This window comes from Canis lupus, chromosome 1, assembly GCF_011100685.1.
Source record: "Canis lupus familiaris isolate Mischka breed German Shepherd chromosome 1, alternate assembly UU_Cfam_GSD_1.0, whole genome shotgun sequence".
In the NCBI taxonomy this organism is placed as follows: Eukaryota; Metazoa; Chordata; class Mammalia; order Carnivora; family Canidae; genus Canis; species Canis lupus.
In genome coordinates, this window is record NC_049222.1 from 34,833,300 (window position 1) to 34,844,032 (window position 10,733).

General features: G+C 37.8%; 1 long non-coding RNA gene across 1 annotated transcript; it reads left to right on the forward strand.

The window, feature by feature from the left end:
• Positions 1-2,773, forward strand: LOC111090656. Its single transcript, XR_005353067.1, has 3 exons — positions 1-207; positions 941-1,034; positions 2,374-2,773. It is a non-coding gene; the product is annotated as an uncharacterized LOC111090656 (long non-coding RNA).
• The last annotated feature ends 7,960 nt before the right edge of the window (positions 2,774-10,733 follow it).

Below are 10,733 nucleotides of genomic sequence, written 5' to 3' on the forward strand. Positions count from 1 at the left end.
GCCTCGGAACACTGGTGTTTGCAGTAGCCCTGCAGGCAGAAGGCTAGAGCTCTCTTCCACCCTAGAGTGGTTTTAAGAAACCCCCCAGGAACTCTGCAAGACCTTGTGGCTTCGCCTAGGGGCCAAATCTGGGGGAGATCCCCAATTAGGGGTGGAATTTAATCCCCTCTTCCACGTCAACAGGATAGGCCTCTGAGTCTAATTTAGGTTTGTTTTAAATAAATAAAATAAATGACATTTCTTACATACCCAGGTTTAAAGTGACTTGGATGCAACACTATTAACCAGCATGGGGGAGAAAGAGGCACCACCCAAAAATAAGCACAAGTATGCAGGAGGACTGTTTGACAGTATGTGTCAAAATGTAAAATGAGTATGCTTTGTCACTAGTCATCTTAATCCTAGGAGTTCACACTAAAGAACTTTCCTGATTGAGCATACTAAATAAATACACTGCAAAATTGCTTATACATGGCAAAAAGATTTTGGAAAACTCTGCATGCCTTTTAGTAGGGAACTGCTTAAATAAGCTATGAAACAAATCGTGATACATATACAATGGAATATTCTAAAGCTTAAAAATGATCATATGCTCAAAGTCATTGGTCACATCTCTCCTGCCTTCCAGCATCAGAGCTCCTGGCTCTCAGGCTTTCAGACTCTTTACCCCAGCAGATGAAGTTCTCAGGATTTTGGCCTCAGATGGGGAGATTGTTTTTCCTGGTTCACAGGCCTTCAGGTTCAGACTGAATTATAACACTAGCTTCCCTCATTCTCCAGCTTGCAGATGGCAGATTGTGGGGCTTCATGGCTTCTGTAATCGCAAGAACCAGTTTCTATCATTAAATCTCCTCTTATCAATATCTCATATATCCTATAATTTCTGTTGCTCTGGAGAACCTTGAATAATACAGGTACTGATACCAATACTTTTCTACAGATAAGTCACAGGTTCCCACTGGATATATCTCTTGTCGGGGTACCAGTCAGCAACTCTATGGAGCAGCAAGCAACTCTATGGAAATTCTCAAAGGGTATGGTTTCAGAAGATTTTTACTTTTTTGTGTGCTGATCTATATTTAAAATAAGGAACGTGCATTATTTTTCCAAAACTAATTGAAAAAAAAAAAAAAAAGGAAAGCTAACAACTAGAGTTTGCTGTAGAGAATTGAGAGTTGCATGTACCATACATGTACCATGTATAATTGAACATTGGTAGAGCTTTTTGGAGGGCAATTTGACAATTCAATTTCTAAGAATGTATCCTGTGGGAGTATTTGTACCCTTGCATATAAGATATATGCCCAACAATGCCCATTATACCATTGTTTGTGATGGCAGAAATGAAAAAAATAATCACCTTTTTGTGGTTTATATCCTCAAGCAAAATCTCCTTATGGGTCTAGGGTAAGAGTAGGAAAACAATTCTATATTACACAACCATAAGAAACAAGGGAGAGAGATCATTTTCCACACATTGACAGGGATTGAATGTTACAATATATTGTTAGTTTAAAATAATACATGAGAGACAGTATGTATAGTGTGATCTCATTTAACATTACTAGAAGTATGCCTCATTTTATTGCACTTTGTTGTGTTTCACAGATGCTTTATTTATTTATTTATTAATTATCTTTTAATTGTAATTTTTTTTTTTATAGAGAGAGAGGGAGTGGAGAGGGCAGAGGGAGAGGGAGAGAATCTCAAGCAGGCTCCATGCTCAGTGCAGAGCTCAAGCAGAGCTGGATCTCATGACCCCAAGATCAGGACCTGAGCTGAAATCATGAGTCAGGGATCTAACTGACTGAGCCACCCAGGTGCCCCAGACTTTGTTTATTTACAAATTGTTTTGTTGCTATTCTGCATCAATCAAGTCTATCAGCACCATGTTTCTAACAGCATTTACTCACTTCATGTGGTTTGTCACATCTTAGGAATTTTTACAGTATTTCAACTTTTTCATTATCATTATGTTCATTATGGTAATCTGTGATCAATGATTATGAATCACTGAGAGTTCAGGGGATGATTAGCATGTTCATTTTTAAATTAAGTTATATATATTTTCTTTTTAGATATAATGCTATTGCACACTTAGAAAACTACAATACAGTGTAACCATAACTTCTACATGCACTGGGAAACCAAAATTTTAGTTTATTGCAATAGTCTGGAAGTGAACCTTCGGTATCTCTGACATATGTCCATATTTTTATATGCTCAGGAGAAAAATCCCAAAGGATATCTACCAGGTGATTAGCAACAATTATCTTTGATGAATGGGATTACAGAATTGTCACTTCCTATTTAATACATTTCTACATTGTATGAACATTTTACAATGAGCATCTATTATTCCTATTATAACAGGGGAAAACAATGACAAGAAGAAGAAGAAGAAGAAGAAGAAGAAGGAGAAGGAGAAGGAGAAGGAGAAGGAGAAGGAGAAGGAGAAGGAGAAGGAGAAGGAGAAGGAGAAAAGAAAAATCCCACAGAGAGCAGCATTGTTCCAGAGCTGGGGTCTTGGGCCAAAATTTAGATGTGGCAACACAGTGGTGGACAGGGCCTTACTCAGCTGGAGCTTGTGAATAGCTTGATTGGCATTCTCTGCCTGGCCTGGGCTTTCATTCATCTGGCATGGCTCAGCTGGGAACCCCCTTGAAATTTCCATTAAGGGATCTCTCCTGCTGTGGGTGTGATATTGGCCATTTCTTAGTTTTCTGTACAGCCAGAGAGCCAAGAATGCTACCAACTATGGGATTAAACTCTACTCAGCTCATTACTTCCTGGCTGTGTGACCTGGAGTAAGTTATTTAGCCTCTCTAGGCTTCCTACCTCAAGGGTCGATTTTGAAGATGAAGCTAAAAAAACATGTAAAATTCCTTCCCAGACATTTCAGCATAGAAAGTACATAATACATGTCAATTCACACTCCCACCACTCTGCCACTCCCTCTTTCTCCCTGTTCACACTTCCTGGCAGATGGATAGAGCAGTGGTTTTCAATGGGTGCTCTGTTGTTTTCTTGGTGGCCTCTTACAAATGGGAGGAGGAATATTTTTTGGTTGCCACCATGACAAAGAAGCTACTGGCTTTCACTCAATCTGAAGAAAGGATCCAGGAATGTCAGATGTCCTGCAAGACAGGAGACAGACCAGACAGTAAAAATCTTGCATCTCACCTGTCAATGCCCCAGAAGGTTTTTGTATAAGTCAAAAACCTATTTATATTATCTGAGTTTAGAAGTTCATTCCATTTTATATAGCATCACTAGGTTTCCCAGGAGGAAGATTGTATTTTGTTTTGCTGGGACTTTACCACTGTTTTCTCAAAATCACATTCTGACATTAGTTCCTCTCCTATACTATTTGAGTTTCCAAATAAAACACACCTCTAACTATCTGCTTTTGTAGTAGCCACAAGTTGATTTGGTCCTTAAATACAAACATCTCACTATTATATCCTCTGGAGTACTCATTCCTAACTAAGCATTTATACGATGAATCCATACTAGTCTATTATAAATTATTTTCTATTATATCTTTTATATTAGTTTGAATATTGTGTTGAATTTTTGAATCTATGTGTATGTAGATTGTATTATCTATGACTTTTATTTTGGAATCATAGCATTCCAAGATAGTTATTACAAAAAGAGGAGATGATAGTGTCTAGAAGAACACAGAGTTTCTCAATTGCATCAATAATCCCAGAGGAGAACACCTCACCTGAGAACTTGGATAGGTTCAAGAACTGCACACTTTCAAGTGTAGAATCATAACATTGACTAAAATTCAAGCATCTCACCGTTCCCATTTTCACAAGGATTATAAGCTTTCAGGATAACAACCAACATTGGTCCCTCTGGAGCCAGAACTGAGGAGGCAACAGGACCCAGAATAACTCTTACGTCCAGTTAGAGAAATGGAATAGTCTGTTGTCCTTTATAGTATGCTAAACCAGAAAGCAAGAGATATATAATGAGTCTGTAGTTGAGATGGGAAGGAAGAAGTCAGAGATGCCAAGTATATGGAGGAGGGGCAGAGAGGGGGCACTTGTTGGTAGGTAGAGGGAGAACAACTAAGTTGGGCAGGGAATAGGGTGAAGAATGTGGAGCCATTTTGGCCATAGCACATCTTCACTATGTGGCTAGGCTCCAATGGGGCTGCTAGACTTGCATGCTCCTACTGAATGCTGACTACTTCTTGCACGGTTTATTAAAGGTGTCATCCAACATTTGAAAGATAAGAAATTAGAAGATCTGACTTCCTACTTCCTCAAGTTTCTGTGCTAATGGGCCAGAAGATGGATGAAAATCATCAAAAATTGCCAATAAATAAACGATGATTTACATTTTGAAGTACTCTGTTACTTTTATCTCAGTTTATTTCTACTAGTGCCTGAATGTCTTCCTTCACAGACTCACTGAGAACATCATGATTTCTAAGACCTCCTAATGGGCTTCAGGCATCAGAGAGTTTGCAGGAGTGAAATTAGTAATAATAATAGTAATAACAACAAGAATAGAATGTGGAGTTGATAATGTAAAAACATTAGTTCCATAGTCTAGTTTACTTTAAATCACAAAACAAATCTGAAAGCAAGATTTCCTGAGGATGTGCAAAATGAATGTCCTGTGCCCAAAGACTGTGTTCACTGATTCTGTCAAAGTGAGGAACTCTATCAGTAGGAGAATAATATGAAAAAATAATTCTGAAGAAGGAAGTCAGAAAGGAGTTAGGCAGACATTTTATGCAGATAAGAAGTGGAGGTTTATTAAGGATGTGAAATATAAGACAGGATGTAAGTTTGATGGATTTTTGAAATATTTTGTCTATGTCATTTTTTGACACATCCAACCTGTCACTCATCATATCTGTCCTCTTATTTTATACATTATACACACATTTTATAAATATATATATATATTCACACGCATAGTCTTATGTAGAGAGATATAACTGGAGTATAAGCCAGACATAGCCCTGCACTTCCACAGTCAAACTAGTGAGGAACTCATCCAGATAACTTGGCAATAACAGCATAGATCCATGCTGGAGAAGTATGGTAGCTACAGGAGGATCTTGGAAGGCCACCTATCCCAGTTCTGGATAGTCCCAGAGAGCTTCCCAGGAGAAATTATGTCTAAGCTGAGATCAAAGAATGAGTTGAAATTTTCTGGGGAAATGAGAGTGGCACAAAGACAGGGAGATTATTTCCTAGAGAGGTGATAACTTTTAGAAAGACCCAGAGAGAATAAAGACTCTTCAAAACATAACAAGAAGTTCAACATAGGGGATAAGTGGAATGGAGTGGACAAATAAGGCTATAAAGGTAAATTGGACCTAGCAAGATTATAGCTAGAACTTTTAAGACTTTACACACCCTAAGAGCAAAAGCTAGACTTTAAAGGCTCTGGCAGGGGAACAATATGAACAGATAGAAATCACTCTGTACATTATAGTGTGAAGACTAGACTAAAAAGAAATTAAAGTGTATCATTTTTATTCAATTAGCATATTTTACTCACTTACCATTTCCTACTTTCTTTTTTTTAAATACTTCTCTCTTTTTTAAAAGATTTTATTTATATATTTATTCATGAGAGACACAGAAAGAGAGAGAGAGAGAGAGAGAAAGAGAGAGAAGCAGAGACATAGGCAGAGAGAGAAGCAGGCTCCATGCAGGGAGCCTGATGTGGGACTCGATCCTGGGACTCCAGAATCACGCCCTGGGCCGAAGGCAGGCACTAAACTGCTGAGCCACCCAGGGATCCCCATAAGCCACCCAGGGATCCCCCACTTCCTACTTTCTAACTCCCAGCTCTCAGCTGGCCAGTGTGAATCCAGTATATCACTGTACTTCAAGCATTTTTCCCCAAAAGATATGCTATATGTCCTGATTAACATATTAGGGAAGAATGAAACAAAAGCTGTACAGAATAAAATGAGAAGATTATTATCAATGGGGTCTCTTGAAGCAATGAGAAAACAATTTTAAGTGCAAGATAAAGAGTTAGCTTCCCTGGTAGATCTAGAGCCTTAAAAAGTCTTGCATTTATAACACAGGTAACAAATAATTATAATTCAGAGCAATAAATAAAACACTTTTAAGGTAATACTGGGAAGGCTTTGTAGAGGAGGTAGGAGTTTGTCTGGATTCTTTTTTTTTTTTTTAAGAATAGATAGGGTTAAATAAATGAAACATTAAAAAAAAGAATAGATAGGGTTTTTGATAAACTGAGATTGGAGGAAAAGTAGTGAAATATTTCAAGGGCAGGGATCCTTTTGAAAAAGGAGAAGCAAAAGACACAGTAAGGATAAAGTGTATGCAAATTGAACACCAATAAAAAATAAATTTACAAAAAAAAAGGATAAAGTGTATGTTTTGTTTGGAACTGTGGACATAGTGCTGGACAACTGCAGGTCCCTGACTGTCCCCCACTCTTGATATCCTGAATGGAAGAGCATCAAAGTCTTGGAGCAGTAGGTTGAAGGACTCTGAGTTCTGCTCTAGGAAATCTCCCCTTGCTGTGACAGGTGGATATGCTAATGTCACGCAGAACTGAGGACAGAAAGACCAATCTGGTTCTAACTACTCAAATGCTGTGTGAGAAAGGCATAAATTTCATGAGCCTATGGATGTGGAAAGGGAAGGAGAGTAGAGAGACTATGTAGTGGGAGAAGGTGAGAGAGAAGAATCTCTCAGTCCTTGGGCCTGTGAGTTGAAAATGGGCTAATTAGCCTTGCCCTACTGCAGAGACTATGGAGACCATGCCAAATCAATAGAAATGTCAGCAAAGTAAGTATTTGCATCTATTAGGAATGTGAGTACTAAGTCGCCAGTCCTTATACTAAATGCACCATGTAGCATGGAGGCCATGAGATGGTGCTTGTGAAAGGAGCTGGTAAGAAATGTTTTTGTTTGAATACTTGGCTTTGCTGCTGTCGAGAAGCAAAGCTAGAAAGCTAAGGTGTTATTATTTGACAGGGATTTATTTATTTTGCCTATATGAAATAATAGCTAACCATATTAATTGTTTTTAAACAGCCTCAAACAGTTCAGTGATTCTGAGAAAAGCTAGTAAGCTCATACATAAATAGGTACATTGATGTCTTGATATGAATTAGCAATAAATCCACAAACAAATCATTTGTTTTTCCATTTTCGCCATGATGGTTTCTAATAACTCTGCACATGCTCTTCACCTTTTATCCCTGGCTACACATTGGCTAAGGAGTATCCAAAGTAGTACACCCATTACAGGATTCTTTTCTGTATACCATGAAGCCTATATAGAAAACTTATAGAGAAAAATTTTTAAAAAAAGCAGATTTCAGGAATCTACTGGGTGGGAAGCTGTGCAACTTGCTTTGGGTACTAATTTTAAAAAATAACTGAGAAGGATGACAAGTTTCTGAACAAGATAGCAAGAATTAAAATGGGATTTTAACGTTTAATTATAGTAACTGTTAAAAGGTAAATGAGGGAAAAACTGGAAAGATTTATGGGAGATTCCAAGAAGAAAGGCTCTGTTTTAGTCTGTTTGGCTGTTGTAACAAATTACTACAAAATACCACAGTCTTGAGTAGCTTATAAGCCAAAGAAATTTATTGCTCACAGTTCTGGAGGCTGGAGTCCGAGATCAGCATGGTAAGATGAGGGTCCTCTTCCAGGGACCAGATTTGTTATATCTTCATATGGCAGATGACTCCATCTTTTCCTGCCTTGAGACACCTGAGCTCCTGGTTCTCCAGCCTTTGGACTCCAGGACTTACACCAATGGCCCCCTGGTTCTCAGGCTTTCAGACTAGACTGAATTATACCACCAGCTTTTCTGGTTCTCCAGCTTGCAGATAGCAGATTGTGAGACTTCTTGGCCTCCAAAGCCAAGTAAGCCAATTTCTATAATAAATCTCCTCCTCTCTGTATCTCTTTGTATTCTATCAGTCTTGTTTTGCTGGAGATCCCTGACTAATACAACATCATAGCAAATAAAATGGAAAATAGGTACAGTTTTGGAGTACTCTTAGTGCCCAGAAAAAAATAAAAGGAGAAAAAAATTGATAAAGGATGTTTCACATCAAGAGGTACTGAATTGGAAGCTAAGCCATGTATGAACATGAGGACCTGGCGTGAGTGATACAAGGAAAAAGGTACTACCAGAGAACAGATTAAGCAGCAAGACCAGGAATGCATTGAACACCAGTAGTGTGGCACTACATTCAGAGATGTAAGGCCACTGGATTTAATCAGAAGAAATCACTGTTGATCACAAATGGGGGATAGTCAAAGGGAGGAAGAACATTCAAGAAAAATAAAGAAATAGTGAAATTACAATGAGAGATATGGGGGTGGGGAAGCAACAGAAGAAAGCAAAAAAACATGGCTGGAGCTTAGAAAATGCTCAGAAATATGACAATGAAAGACAGATTAAATTTGAAAATGCTCAGAAATATGTCAATGAAGACAGATTAAATGAGAAAGGGCCAGAGTCTTTCTTTAGAGCTCCTGCTACTTATATTGCTCTGTGAAGTATGACTTGTGGAGCCTTGAAATTGTTTTGAACATAGCATAATAGATGCAGGGAGTGCACTGTCTCAGCACACAGCACCTCTGTCCTGTCATCAATCCACGAGAAGGACAAAGGCAGTGCCACGGATGCAAGGGAGGAAGAGAAGCTGATGGATGAGAGACATCACAGGAGAGACAAATACAGTAAGGGGAATAATGATGAAAGAAACAGAGGAAAGAAGTGTGGGAGGGAATAAACATTTATTTCCTAATATGAACCAGATGCTCTAAACACATTATCTCATTCAGTGTTCACTAGAGCCCTGACGAGCACACATCACCATATCGCCTTCTTAAGATTGAAGTAACAAGAGGTTAGGTAATGTGTTCAAGACCACAGAGCCACACAGAAGCTGAGACATTTATTCAGAACCTAATATCACAATGTCCATCTTCCTGACATCTATAGGATAGAAGAAACAAAAGGAAAAAAGCTAAGGTGAAATTATTAAATAGAAGAAATCTTAGAAATGTGATGTTAAAACATTACGCCAAGCCACCAGTCATCAAAGTCAAGGGTGTCCCTGGACTGCTATGGGAAATGCCCATGGAATTATACTAAGGAAATGCTACCTTTTTAAAAAGAGGTATTTTCTATTTAAGAAAACTTAATTTTCACGGACAGAATGGTGGGAAGAGTCATATTAATCAACTGAGACATAGTATGAAAATTGTAAATAATGAGGAGAATGCCATGCTTCCTCTGGCATAAAAATATGGCCAGACTGTGGCAATAGTACAAGAATTGTATGAAGGAGACCCCCCTGGAGAAGATCATCTCCCCTGCCCCATTCTTCTAGCAGCCAGACTTTTCTCAGCAATTCCGATCTGGGAAAATAAAAATGATAGGAAATTCAGCATTTGTTCTTGGCAACACTTGCTTTCTTTTTAGGCCACCTCCCACATTTTCCATTTGATCTATCTATTATATTACGATCCACATCTCAGGTCCTCAATGGATACTTCCAAACAGAAAACTACTAGCTATTAGTATAAGACTGCCTCCCTCACAAGTGAATTTCTTAAGCGCCACGACTCTTAGTTCGCTTAGAATAAATAAATCAATAAAATGTAAAATGTGTCTTCCCTGGACAAAACATTTCTGAAAATTGTTTATTTCATGAGAAATGCATGACAGATGGTATGAGTAGTGGTGAGGCATTCAAAACAGTACAAAGTTTCCTACTGTTCTGTCAGATGTTTCCACTCTCTGTTCCATCCATTAAATGCTGACTTATTTTTCCTCCACAAACTTCAGTTTGGCTTTTTAAAGATAAATAATACTTCTGGTATTCATTTAAGATTTTCTTATACTATTACTGAAACCCCAATATGAAATGTAACTTTCACACGACACAGAATAAGTGGTTTGAAACATCATAACCTAAATAACCACAACACCTAAGAATATGGTACTCACTGGTCAAAGAGCATTACTTAAATTACCTATGATCATTGAAGTTATTAAATTTAATGTGTAGATCGGTGCATAAGTAATAGTTAAATATGTTTAGTTAAAGAAAACTTCTCTAAAATTCTAAATGTCCAGTTGGTTATTAACAGTTTTTAAAAACAATACCCATAGAAAATTATATTATCTCAAGGATAATTAGATTTATCCTATTCTATTGGATAAACAATGAATGTTAGTCTCATTGAGGCCCACTCTATTTTCTGACTGTGGATTGATAAATACATAAAATTGGAATATGGGCCCACTCACATGCAGACGTGTGCACACACATACAACTTTCAACAGGATGCCGTTTAAATATGATCCTACATGACCCAGATATTCCAAGCCTACTACATACTACTCTCTCATGTGGTTTATGCTATTTCCCCTTTTTTAATCTTTTGAAAAATTATCTTGAATAAAATAAAACTTGTAAACATGTGGATGGTGACGCTCTAGATGGGCATTTCGGATGGCAAATGTATCGTATTTTTACTCTGCCCACTGACTCAGATCCTTTATAGAACCGAGTGACTCAGCATATGCCATCTATGGCAGAAACAAAGATTTATATCACTTTATCAGAAAGACTATAATCTCTAATAAGAAGCAAGAAAAGGGAAAGACCTCAATGAAAGGCCAAAACGTTTTCAGCAAAACCATATCTGCCGAAAATTAGAAGAACATTTTCAAGGTTATTC